This window comes from Rhinolophus sinicus, chromosome 17 (assembly GCF_057876585.1).
Source record: "Rhinolophus sinicus isolate RSI-liver-muscle chromosome 17, RSI-T2T, whole genome shotgun sequence".
In the NCBI taxonomy this organism is placed as follows: domain Eukaryota; kingdom Metazoa; phylum Chordata; class Mammalia; order Chiroptera; family Rhinolophidae; genus Rhinolophus; species Rhinolophus sinicus.
Window position 1 is genome coordinate 24,784,534 of NC_142517.1, and position 14,658 is coordinate 24,799,191.

The 14,658-nt window shown below is 34.5% G+C and overlaps 1 pseudogene; it reads right to left on the minus strand.

Annotated features, from left to right (window-relative positions):
* Positions 1-10,569: 10,569 nt before the first annotated feature.
* On the minus strand, positions 10,570-10,976 carry LOC109447503 (large ribosomal subunit protein eL27 pseudogene; annotated as a pseudogene).
* Between the last annotated feature and the right edge of the window lie 3,682 nt (positions 10,977-14,658).

Consider the following 14,658-nt stretch of genomic DNA (forward strand, 5'->3'; position numbering starts at 1 on the left):
TGAATGCCAGGCATTCATCTGCTTAGCATCTAACATATTTTATTATACTCAGTCTTCCCAACCATTCTACAAGGTAGGCACTATTATTATTGACATTTTACAAATAAGGAAAGGAGGCACAGAGAGGTTATACAACTTTCCTAAGATCATTCCACAGAAAGTAATGGAGCTGGGATGGAAAATCCAAGTCTGACTTAAACTACAGTATTCTGCACAATGTCTAAATCAGAGGTCAGGGAAGTGGAGATAAATTAACCCAAATGTTAATTTCAGTCACTTGAGAAAATCTCAGTGGTATCTCTAGTTATAAATTACTATGGATTATTATGAATTATTCAGTAACATAGAAACAAAGAAGAATATTTTATGTCACTGTATGGCCCCCAAGCTGTATTCTATCAACACATCTCCCCATAAACTCTTCTCTCACCACATAAATATACAGGCTTATGTGTGCACATGCACTCATACAAAACACTGGATGCAATATATCTACTTACTATAAGTCTATCTTAAGCCACACAATGCTTTTTGTAAAGCAACCCTTATATAATAAGATTAATGTGTTTGAAATTGGATTTTTATAGAGGTAGTGGTATTTTCCATTTAATTTCCTCAGAAACACCTACTAAAGTACACACATACAAAGCCACTGGTCTAAAATTATTTAACCCACTTTCTTATCACCAAAAAAATTTTTTCTCATCAAATTACTTCTGCTTAGGGCAGCAACAGAGGAAAATAAAAAACACAAATTATTGTAACATGGAAATGATTTTGAGGACTTAGATTTGACACTCAACCATGTGACCATGAGTAGGTCCTTTTGTTATATCATGCCTCAGTTTCTTCATCTGTGACATGGGAACAATGATAATATTTACCCCAATCGGTTTGAGTCTTATTAATGAGTCTATGAGTCTTATTAATGTAGACAGATATGATATAAGAAAGGATATGTGAAAAGTTACCGAGAGTAGATCTTAAAAGTTCTCATCACAAGAAAAACTAAAAAAGCAATAAAAAGTACTGGATTAAGGGAGTATATTTCATTTTGTTAGTTAATCTATTTTTTAATCATTAAGGTGGTTTATCATAAAAATACTGCATGATATGACTGTAAGTACATAATTAGGAATTTAAAAAAAAATTATTTCTGTAGAGCCAACAAAAGTTTCAAGATAGGAACAATATATTTCCTTCTAGACCTACTCATCTGAAAAAGAGAGAGCCTTTTCAAGGGTATGCATTCAATTTGGGACTTAGAAATTCCCAAGCACCCTCAGCCAGAAGCAAACTAAGTAAGACTTAGCAAGAGCATAATTTTTCTGTTTATGCAACTCCTTTTAGGGGAATTGAATGTGATCACCTTTACATATATAAAAAAAAAAGACACCCAATTTGATAAAAATCAGTTAAACAGGAAAGTGAGGTAAAATATGGATGATCCTTATTTTTATTCCTGGCTCGTCAACTTTGAAAGCAGTATCTGTAGAGGTGTTGCAATACAGCATGTTCTAATATTGTTTAGCAAGTTATTCCTTCATAAAACTGAAAAAGATGTGGGCAAAAAAAATGTGTGTAAATTCCCAGTTCCCAGTCACTAGCTTAAACAACTAACTCAACTATTAGAATGTGTATTTTCAATATAGTCTGGTAATAGTTCCTCAGTTAACTTAATAACATATTCTCATTTTATTTCAATAATTTCAGATTTAATTAAAGAAAACAAAGAATAATTGAGAGTTTAAAAGAGTGATAAATTTAGTTATCCTTTAGGCAAATATATGAGTAATTAAGAAAGAATTACATACCCAAATATTGATTAGAAATGGATTGAAAAAATAATATATATACAGAAATAGATGTAGATATATAAGGTCAATCAAGTATATAAAAACAAATATTTTAGGAAACTGAGTATTTGCAAATGTGTAGAGGAAAATGCTTTCTGAGTTTAAAATTCATGCAAAAAATCTCTAAAAATAAAAGTTGGGGAATCCCATTTTCGAAAACAATTGTGTTAGGTAACTTGGACCAGCCCTTCTACTGAGAAATAGAAAAGCTGAATAAAATACAAAACATATACTTGAAAGCCTAGAAAAGCTAAAACATAGTGAAGAATTGGCTGTCAAACATCCAGGGGAAAAGTGACATTCAGAGAGTTGAGCCTGTCATTTAAGGCCACTTTTTGCCCTGGGTCATGCTGCTGGAAGGCTGAGCAACACCTCTGAGAGCCTCATAAGGTTAAGAATTACAACAGCCAAGCATGAACTTCCTGACACATAATAAACACTATCAAATGTTTATTAAATAAAATAAACATATTTGAATGTCTGGTATAACTAGTCCTGCTTTGTTATGTATTATTTTCTGAATTTTCCTGGATACTCTTCTATGTTTATTTTCCATGTGATCCTCAAAGATCAATACACTGCATTTTTATTGCAATTATCCATATTAAACTTATGGATTAACTTATGTAGTGTTGGTATTTTTATAATAATGTCTTTCTCTCCAAGAACGAGGTATGTAACATTATACTTGGTCAAATTTTCTGGGGCCCTGAGGGCAATTTAAAGTTAATTTTACATAGATCTGACAAAGTTTTGTAAGGTTAATTCATCGATATTTTATTTCACTGGTTGTTATTGTAAATGTAATTTTCCCGTTATGTTTTGTCGGTTTGTTTTTTTTTTAAGTTGTACAACCATTACTTTTTGCATATTAATATTGTAGTCAGCTACTTTAAGGAGTTCTTACCTATTGCTTCTATTATTTTATCAGCTGATCATTTGGGGGAGACATATATATATATATATAATTTGTTTTGGAGAAAATTGTATCCCCCTAAAATCCATATGTTGAAATTCGAAGCACCAATGTGACAATTTTTGGAGCTGGGGCCTTTGGGAGGTAATTAGGTTTAGATGAGCTCATGAGGGTGGGGCCCTCGTGATGAGATTAGTGTCCTTATAAGAAGAGACACCAGACGGCTTACTCACTCTCTCTCTCTACACCATGTGAGGAAACAGCAAGAAGGCAGTCTGCAAGACAGGAAAAGAGTTCTCAGAAGACCCTGACCATGTTGGCACCCTGATCTCAGACTTCCAACCTCCAGAAGTGTAAGAAAATACATTTTTGTTGTTTAAGCCACCCAATCTATATAGTATTTTGTTATAGCAGCCTGAATGGACAAAGACAATAGTCAAATCATCTGCAAATAATTGTCATCTGCCTCTTTCATCCCAATTTTTTATATTTCATCTTTTTTTCACTTAATTGTATTAGCAGGTACTTCCAGAAAATATTAAATATTAGTGGTAATAGAGTGGCTCTAATATCTCACTATTAAACATGATGTTTAAGAGTTTGTTTTCAGTTTCTGTATAATGTAACTAATAATAATAATGATAATAGCTAATACTTACTGAATGCTCAGTGTGTTCTGCGCCCTTCATATACAGTGATTACATTAATCATCACATGAATTCTCTGAGGAGATTCTATTGTCTCCATTTTACAGATAAAGGAACGGGCACAGAGAAGTCATGCAAAACGTTCGTCACACATCCTCCTCCTATAGCTTCGCACTAACTATAACATTTTACTTATTGTTTTATGTATCTGTCTTCTCACTGTTCTATACTTCTGGAAGGTTGGAGCTCTTAAGACAAAGCCTGGAATACATTAGACATTCAGTAAGTGTTTGCTTGGAGAAGGAATGAAGGAGCTGGTTTCTGAGAAAACAATGGATTCTATTTTGGATGTGATGAAGTGAGTTGCCTGCAGAAATTCTGGGGGCAATGTCCTACATACAGTTGAATTAATACATCTTGAGCTGGGGAAACATCTTGGCTGTATCTAAGATTTGGAGTTTAATTTCAGTTTAATTATGATTTTTGCTCACACTTCCTAACATTAATTTTACAGTTTATTATTAAAGATGTAGAAATATTAGTCAATAGAGAATTCCATTTCATAAGGGCTTTGAAATCATGAGAGTGGAAGAGAGCACACACAGGACACATAAAGCAAGCAAAAAAGGTGAGGAAAGGGCACCTCATGTATTTCCTGCCAGTACTGAGGATATGGCTAAACAATATGCTTAGGAAACTGGGAGGGCAATTTCATGCCAACACAGTCTTAATAGATTTTCTCAAGGGAAATTATATGTATTTTTAAACTATTTTATTATGAACAAGAATAGATAGTCTGGAAAAGGAACTCTTTCTCAGCTCTGCAGGTACATTCTGTTATCTTAATTCGTCCCATCAGTGACCCTTACTGTTTTTTCCCACTGCTGATATTACTTTATCTACAGCAAATGCACTTACCTACTGCTTAATTTCCTACTGCATCACCTAAGTTTGCCCCCAGTGTCTTTAGTGCTCTTTCTTTGACACAGGTAACCAATTCATATCTTAAAACCACTGATTTGTCAAAATAAAACATGCAAAAATCTGGCATGCAAAACAGTTGCATGTTCACGACGGGACCAATTTTAATAAGAGGAACCAATGCAAGGTGCAAACCAGGTGTCAGGGCGTGGATAGTCAGGGGAGTAGAGATAAGGAAACCCGGCCAGATGACATAGTAAACTGGCAGGGCTCCAGTGCTCTGTATCAATTTCTGTTTCTCCTTTTTAACACTAAATTTCATCACCATGGGCTATCTCGAATTTCCAGAAAACACATTTTTTTCCAGGACTGAGTTTAAAAATAAACTAGTGTTAAGAGAATTCCAATGTAAAATGTAAAATTAAAACAAATAAACAAACAAACAAACAAACAAAAAACCTTAAACTGGCTTCTATGTTTTTACCCATAATGCCATTTGTTTGTTGTTTGTTTGGTGGATGGGTGGGAGGGAGATTTTTTTTTGGGGGGGGGGGTGTTTTGGGATTTTTGCTGAAAATAACAAACCCCAATTATGACTGGGTTAAGCAATAAGAAAAATTTCTATGTTACATAAGGGGAAGTCTATAGCTTATGCAGTAGCCTGATGATGTTAACAAAGTTACAAGCTCTTTGGATTTTTTTGCTCTGCTGGCCTTGCTTTTTCCTTCTCTCTAAGGTTTAAACCCCTCACGGTCAGCGCTGGTAGCCAGCGGGAACTGGGGCTTCCTTAATCACATACTGCAGGTGGCAAAGAAAACATCTCCCCCAGTTAGAGAATATAAGATACTCATTCTGTCGAATTGGGCAAACCTAAAACACATGCACCAATAAAAGCCATTAGGTGTATTCTATGTACTCATCCTCATTTAGAATAATCAAGATTCAGCCCTAGGGTTTTGGACAGGAAAGATACATAAAAGAGGGGTTTCTTTGTGAAAAGATGAAAGGCTGAAAATTGAAGCTAAATAGGAAACAGATCAGGTCTTCCACATCCCATCAGAAAATCTGAAGTAACAATAACAGGCACAGAGTTTATTGTGATTTTTCTAATCAAGTATATTCTATCAATTCGTTGCTATGAAAGCATTTTAGCTGTATAATAAAATACCATAGTTTATTTGAATGTTCTTATGAAAATACTGATTTTCCTATAAAATCGTATTACATTTTAGAGCCATTTTGACCAGAAAAAAGTACTACTAATTTTCTAATGAAGTTCAATGTGAAATCCAGCAGAGATCTAGCAATCAAATAATACTTATACATTATGGAAGGTAGAACGATAGAAAAATCTTTAAAATAATCACTATTTTCTGAGTCAATCAATGGCATCTTTTATTTATTTCAGTATTTCTTATAGCACATATGCCCTTTATCAGTGGTTTTCAAAATGACATTGGCACAGGAACACTTTCATGTAATCTTGCATGAAATGCCAGTATATAAAACAAGCAAAAAGCGGAATTGCTCTGATTGAAACAAGAGTTCCATTTACTTTGTCTGTTTCTTTAGTCAACACCCTACCATCATAGAGGAAATGTGTGTGTGTGTGTGTGTGTGTGTGTGTAGGGTCTGTGAAGCACTTTGAAAAGAAATTGTCCTACATTATTGTCAAATATCATGGGAGACAAAAGTAGAGTCCTCTTACTCATAGAATTAAAATAACATTGCCCACAATGCTAATTTTTATATGAAGACTCAGATTCATTTTCTTCCTAACATTAATTTTACATTTTATTATTAAAGATGTAGGGATACTAGAGAATTCCATTCAATAGAATATCATGTAAACATCAAGAGGATGCTGCCCTGTGAATGCTATAGAATAGTAAATGATATTGGAGTATATGATAAAGAAATATGAATAAACCTAGTGTTAAAAAATAGTGATTCTTTTACAAATGCATATTATATACTCTTTTGTATGTTAGGTTACGTTCTTATTACTTCATCTTATCAGTTATATACTGCAGATCAAATTCCATCCAGTTTAGTTATGATTTTGCTCACACACTTGCTGTTACCAAATCAATATAACAGAGCATAATGCATTATGTGTAAACATGCCAGTGTGTGTGTAGTGCTATAGCAAATTCCAAGTAAGTCATTTGTTGGAATCACCATAACTCTTCCTCAACATGATAAAGAGTGTAGTCTATCCTTGTGTTTAGGTACTACCTGTGTGAAAGCTGGGATGGCCCTTCAGATTTGTAACGATTTAAGGAGAGCAGGTCAGGACTTTGTCCTCCCACATCCCAGTGACCAGTCTTTGGATGTGCCTGTCCCTAGGGAGCAAAAGCGTGGATAGGCAGCTTCTTCTGCTTAGGCCACTGACAGGGATGGCTTAGCTGTGAGCCTGAAGCATCCACCCTTTCCCATATCTCGGGTAATGAGCACCTCCGTCCTGAAGGGATATCTGTGGTGTGCCACAGAATCAACTCCTCACTCCAACTCTTTCCCCTAAAAATTGATCATAAAGAGAAATAATTAGGCACTTATCCTACCAATGAACTGGTAGAATAACCACATAGCATTAATGGATAAGGGGAAGGTCTTTTGTAAAAAAGAATTTCAATTAACCAATGTAAAAGGAATGAGGAAGCTGGAAATTCAATACGTCATAACTTGTAACTAAAACTTTGATTCAGACAATGGTCACCACAGATGCCAAAATTATTAAGGGTATATGGTAAAGGAAATTTTTATAGGGAACTCACAAATTCATCTTAGTATCATAAATTCATCTTAGTACCATAAAAGTGGGACATTATATGCCTCCTGACTTGGGCAAAATTGAGGCACACATGCCATTTAGGAAGTATTTTGGTGCAAAAGAAAAAGTGGAATCTGACTTTAGATCTAACTTTAAGTGTATACAATAAAAAAAACAAGTTAAATTGCACCATGAAGAAGAGTCAAATCCAGGAAGTGGGACCTTGTACAAGTCAAGAACCCAATTTTGTCAATACGCCAAGGACTTGAAAAAATAAGTTGGGGGGAGGCAGTAGTGAGGGGGGGCAGTCTTAAGAGAAATAACAACCATACACAATGTGCAAACTATCTTGTTTAGATGCTGATTTAAACAAATTTTTAAAAAGATATTTTACAGAAAATTAAAGCTGAACATGGAATGGGTATTAAATAATATTAGAGAATGACTTATTAGTTTTATTAGGTATGTTATCGCCATTGTGCAACATTACAAAATGTCCTTACTTTTTTGGAAATGAATGTTAAAGTATTTAGGAGTGAGATAACATGATATTTTGTATTTATTTTAAACTACTCCAGTACAAAAGAACAAATGGTGGGGTTAGATGGCAGGGGTGGGGAAAGAAATGAAATAAATATAGCTGAATATTGTGCAATCAGTATAGAGGTACACAGGATTATTGGCTCTACTTTTTGTATATTTAGAAATTTTTATAATACATTTTTAAAGGAAAAACTTATTTCCCAAGTTTTGTGATATTTTTTTCTTTCTCATTCTGACAAGAAATGGAAATATTGGTGAATTTATAATGTATTTGAGAACATGTGTGCAGAATGGCTCCATTATAAATATAACACACACCTCTGAATTTATTCATAATTACATAAGAAATATGTGGCAATTTAGAACTTTCATTATGTGAAAGAAAGGAATGCTCATTATTTCTTCCTTGATGCATATGTCGACTATTCAATCATGCAAATATTGTATAAACCCAGAGCAAATGATGGAAGAATATATTTCCTTTAATAAAACACCATTATTCTGTTTGTGAAGAAGGGATTATATCTCAGACTTCTAGCCCCAACATGAAACTGCTCCACATCATTAACATTTTAGCCCAATCTGCTTTTTAACTGAAACTCCCATTAAAATGTGCAGGAGAAAATTGTACTGTCATAATCCACTTACTGCATGTCGATTTCCAAGAAGGAATCCCCTGACTTTATATTTGTTCTCATTTCTACAAATCTAGAGGCATGGTCAAGTTGTAGACTGAGGTTAATTAATATAGTTTTGAATACTTTGATTGAATTTTTAAATATGGTATCACAATGTTGACTAGAAAGAAGCATTATTGGTATCAAATTCGGGGAGAAATAATGGAAGGTGAAGGATACTGAGTATGACTGGATTCACACGTTCGAGCAGAAGGAAGGTATCAGACTCCTGGCATCATGAGCCTTTAGACAGAATAGGCTGTTCTATTACCAACGTGTCTAAATTATACCACTTGCGATAATTAATGAGGTTTTATGGGATAATCCTTAATCATTTTAGGGTTTCAGACCTCTTTGAGTATCTGTATCAGTCAAGGTTCTAGTTGCAAGCAACAAAAGCCAATTCTGTCAAAACTAATTTCAAATGAATTTCAAGTTTTTAGCTGTACATCTCAAGAAATATTAAGGAGGATATAATTCACAATCCATGCAATACTAATTAAAAATCTCCTCTCCCTTCCTTCCTTTCCTCAGTCTCTCATATTCCTCAGATTCTCTGAAGTTGTGATCTCCAATAAAGTGGCTACTAGCCCCATGGGGGGTATTTGAATTTAATTAAAATTAAATAAAATTTAAAAGTGCTTCAGTCACACTAGCCATAGTCACGTGCTCAGTAGCCACATGCAGCTAGCGGCTACCATATTGGACAGTTCAGACATAGAACAATTCTGTAATTGCAGGAAGTTTTATTGACAGTGCTGCTCTAGCCTCTCTACCTCCACAAACCACCAAACTCTTTTTGACACCCGCCCAAGTAGCCATTTGTCACCCACAACTACCCCAGCTCTTTGAAATGAAAGGCACTCTGCTTCTACCCTTTCTCTTTTCCCTCTACTTCTCAGGTTACCTCCATCTCTACTGTCTTTTTTTATAATTTTACATCACAAATAGATCCAGGAACTGAGTTGACAAAAATAGAAAGCTCTAGGAGAGATGTAAGAATGAAATCAGGCAGCAAATATTTACATGTTAAGATATGTTTCACAATCACATCAACATAATAATTGCTATTATTTACTAAATGTCTTTTGATGTACTCACCATTTCTAATGCTTATAATAACACTTCAGAATGAAAATTATTTTAATTTTATTTAAAAAATTACTGAGGCTCAATCAACTTAATTCTTTTACTTACAGGTGTACGGCTATTATAGAGTTAAGGCCAGGGGTAGGTCCATTATTTCCTAACTGTAAGGCTCAAGTTCTCTCTGCTCTACCACCCTGAAAAACAATATCTCTCTGAAGATATAAAAATGGACATTCCCATGGCAACACAAGCAGACAAGGGAAAATTCCCAAAGAACTCCCGTAGATACACTAAATGTGAAGTTTCTGTCATAAATACATTTTTGAATAAACAGTTTGAGGAAAGAAAAACCTACTTGATCATGTCCCAGGATAGTCTGGCCATGGGCATTTTAGAGATTCAAAATTCATTATAAAAATGGCTAAGAAATGCTTTCCATTTCAGACTTTAACAACACTTTCCAACTCTTTTAGTTTGGCCTTGAAAATAACTACAAAACATATAATCAAATAAGCAGATGGATAAATGCCAGTTTTACCCTCATTACTGATAGTTTATGCAAAACCATCTGATTTTAATCTTCCCACTTGATTTATCTCATGTTTTAAAAATTCACCCAGCCAGTGAGGAAGAAATGCAAGAGGAGTATAGCGTTATGTTCTAGGATTTGCCAGAAATTCAAACGTAGGCATTACCAGTTTGCTATAAAAATCAAGGTAAGAAATATTTTAATTCCACTAGGAGAAACAAAAATGTACGTATTTCCCCCTCAAAAATCACGTTAAGAAAAATATTTTCCTCTTCTGGAATTTAAAGAAAGCTTAGTGCTTTTTTTGTTTTGTTTTGTTTTGTTTTGTTTTGTTTTGCTGTTATTTTTCATTTATAACAGCTTTATTGAGGTATAATTGACATGCAATAAATTGCACATATTTACAGTATATAATTTATTAGTTATGACATATGTATACACTTGGGAAACCATCACTGCCCTGTCTTGACTATGCAGCTTTATATTAAGTCTTGAAATCAGGTAGGGTAAGTCCTCCAATTTGATTCCTCTTTTTCAAAGGAGTTTTGGCTATTCTAAGTCCTTTGAATTTCTTTCCTTTTCTTTTTTCTTTTTTTAACTGTTAATGACAAACAAGAACTAAAACTGCAGCTTCTGGGAAAACCCTTTGTTCTTGCCAGCCTTGTACCTCTCTTCAAACTTGACCTTGGCCTCCTATCAGGCCTTGCATTTCAGAGCAGGGTCTCTGAAGACATGTTTGTTAACTGACAGTTTGTCCAAGGGGATATCCACAGAGTACCTTGTGGGCATGCGGTGATTGTAGTTATAAACTTTTACAAAAGATTTGATCTTTGACCTCTTTGCAATTGTCTTCTTGCCCATGGCAGTTGTCACTTTTCAGGGACAGCGGTCAATTCCAGCCACCAGAGCATGGCTGTAGGGGCAGTCTGAGGTGCTGTCATCAATGTTCTTCACAATGACCGCTTTGCATCAGGAGTAGCATCCAGAACCAGCACCACTTTTCCGGGTTTCATAAACTTGCCCATTTTCACAGCAGCCATTGGGGCCTATAGCAGAAAGGGCTCCAAGTCCTTTAAATTTCCATATACATTTTGCAATCAGTTTGTCTATCTCCATGTGCAAATAAAGATCGCTGGGGATTTTGATTGGGGTCTATTCAATCTATAGATCATTTAGGGGATAATTAACTTCCTAGCAATTTTCAGTCTTCTTTACAAAATTTCTATTTTTCTATCAAGTATTGAGAGAGATATATTAAAATCTATGAATTAAAATTGTGGATTTGCCTATTTATTGGAGTTCTATCACTTTCTAGTGTCATGTATTTTGAAGATCTGTTATTAGGTGCATAAGCATTTAAAATTATTATGTCCACTTGATAAATTAAACCTTCTATCATTATGAAATCACTTTTGTCTCTGGTAAGATTATTTTCTTTGAAATCAACTTTGTCTGATTTTAAAATAGTCACTCCAGATTTCTTTTGATCAGAGTTAGCATGGTGTGTGTTTTTATTCTTTTACTACTAACCTATCCGTTACTTGATATTTCAAGTACATTTCTTGTAGGCAGCATACATAATGTCTTGCCTTTTTCTATAATCTAAAAAACCTCTGCTTTTTACTTGATATATTATGAGTATTTACATCAAATCTGATTAATATGATTAGGTTTCCTTCTTCCTATTTTTTTTCTATTAGTTTCATCTTTCATATTTCTTTTCCCTTTTTTTCCACCTTCTTTATTATAAACTAAATATTTATCTGAATCTACTTTATCTCTTTTGTTGGTTTATTAGTCATAATTCCTTGTCTTTTTCTTTCAGTGAGGATTTTTATTGCTTTAGGATTTATAGTACTCATCTTTAATTTATCAGTCTACTTTCAAGTGATATGCACTTCCTAAATAGCATAATATCCTTATAATAGTATATTTTCTATTCTCTGCTTCACCTTTATGCTATTGTTGTTATATGTTTTACCTTTACATATGTTATGAACCCACACTATGTTGTTCTTTTTGTTGGAACAGTCAATGATCTTTTGAAGTTATTTTTTTGTTTTTTTAATTATTTTTTTCAGTTACTAGTGACATTTAATATCATTTTATATTCATTTCAAGTGTACAACATAGTGGTTAGACATTTATGTAATTTGTGCAGAAAAAATAATAATACATTTAGAAGAAGACAGGGAAAAATGCAACTTGCTAATCTTTCTGCTTTCCTTTTCCCAGTTCTTCATCACATTTCCATTTTGCCAACAATAAAATTCTTTCTAAGAGTGCAAATTGAACTAAATTCTAGGCTAGAATATTGGTATTTATCTCTTACTGGCTTAGGAAGTGTATATGTACTCCAGACAGAATTTAATACATTATTTAATCAAGGAATACAACTGTTTTGCATGCAAAGTGAATTTGGGGAATTACATTCACCAGTGTCTGAGAATTCTTTACAAGTACCATATGTGGTTTCAAATATGAGCAAGAAATGTTGAATGAGGATAATATGATTTCCAAATACTCTATCTTGTTTAGTGAAGGAAGTATAGATTAGACTTTACTGAATCTTGATAGACTAACAAATGAATTTATCCCACTATTAAACATGCATTATCATAGAGCCAAGATAAGTAAAAGAGACTTCAAGCTGTCACAGCTACTTTCAGGGCAGATACAAACCTCTTCTATAGGCTTCCCCCACTGCCCTTTTTTTCAGTTTTTTTCTCTTTTTTTTTGTTTTAACTAAGAACCTGAAATATTTTCCAACTCTACTGCCCTGATTTGGCACTTAGCAAAGTATTAAATTCTCAGGATTTGTAAACAAGTTTTCTAGTTAGTTTACAAAGTACAGAAATGGTTCTAACAGTGTTTTAGAATTAAAAGTAACAGCATGTCAGCAAACTGAAAGTCTGACTATAGTTACCCTCACCCCTTTTCCAGATCCTACTCAAATGTCACCTTCTCTTCCCTGACACCCACATTCAGAGTGGCATCTCCTTCCCTGCTATCTGCCACTACCACGTGCGCTAAGGCTGATAAACTCATGAAGAAAAGGAATTTATTCCAAGATAAATTTGCATCGCAGTTTACCAGAAGGTTAGAGATTTCCTGGCTCAACAAATTCAACCAAAGCAACCAAGTTAGCCAGAGGGGTCGACAATTACTTCATCCACAATTTCAATACTTGAGTCACTCTGGAAGACAGTCCAGTAGGCATGACCTGGTTCAAAAGGTCGTTCCTTGGCTAGTTAAATGCAGAGCGCCTTGATTACAGGCCCCTAAGGCTGACAAGATAATTCCAAAACCAGAATTGGGGCCTGTCTCAAAAGGACGGGGAATACATAATGGGCCAATGTCACTGCATCTTTTATTTGACAATTCCTCAGGCGCTGCCTACCAGTGCCCTCTGCTTTTTATCCTCAGATGTTATTTAAGTTGCATTTTATCATGCAACTTTTGATGAATGTATTCATATTTCATCTTTCCTACTAAACCGTTAGCACCTCCAAGGTGAAAATAACATGTCTTTAAATCACCTACATTGCCTTGTACAAAGGAAGTGCTCAAAAAATAACAAGAAATTCTAATTTCTTAAAGGTTTGTTTTACATTCAGTAAAATCACTTTCTAGGGTTTTCCATCACTTATTTTTGAAACCTCTTAAAAGCCAGGTTTTTAATATTTGCAGCTGCTTGCTCTTTCTGCAATATTTCATATTTCCTTGGCAAGAGAAGCTGCTGGAGTAGCTGCTGAACACAGGGAAAATGTGTCAACAAATCAGGAGCTTAGCATTCACATAGGACTTATTTTAATCTTAAATATTTACTTCACACTCTAAAGATACCAGCTATCACCAAGTAATGAAACTGTGCCCAACAAACTATGGGATCTGGGCTCCAAGAGTCAAGTTCTGTCTGGCCATTTTCGATTTTCCACGAAAAAACCACACATTAGACCCAGGTTCTAACCATCTATACTGAACAAAAGGCTCTGTCCAAGTGGTTTATCAAGCAGAACCCCAGAGGCATGTCTCTCACAGCTGCGCTGCACAGACAAACATTTGTCTGAAAGGCAAGCAATGTAAACATCACGCCTGCCTTTTACACTAACTGGCTCTTTCACTCTGGGTATTGTTTACTGCCTTTGGTCTTCAGTTTCCTCTCCTGTGAAATGAAGATGCTACGTAGAACAGAACATTTCTATGGTCCCTCTCAACTCTAACCTCTGAATCTATGTTTCTATGGATCTCATCTTCAAATGAGCACCAAAGTATTCTTTACACCTAATAATTAAAATGGCTAACATTTACTTAGTTCACACTGAACTAGGCTGAACGTTTTACATAGCTTCTGTTGTTATTTGCCACAATCTTATCATGTAGCTATTAATATGCTATGTGAAATTTATATGAAATTAATTTCCTATGTAAAAAAAAAAATGAAGCTAAAATCTATTTATGAAAAAAACTGAGGTTGCAACTAAGTAGCAATTTACCTAAGATCACAATGCTAAACGTTTCAGGTTCAGGATTCATATCCAAGTCCATCTCACTCTAGAGCTTGAGCTATAATTGCTATATAATCCGCAGCCTTGCAAATGTCCATGGTCCCCATACATTCAGCCGTGTTAAATCAGTAGACAAGAGTAAATCAATAGATCAGTAAGTGCCTACGCTGCTGACTAAAGACAGTGTTTAAGAGCTTTG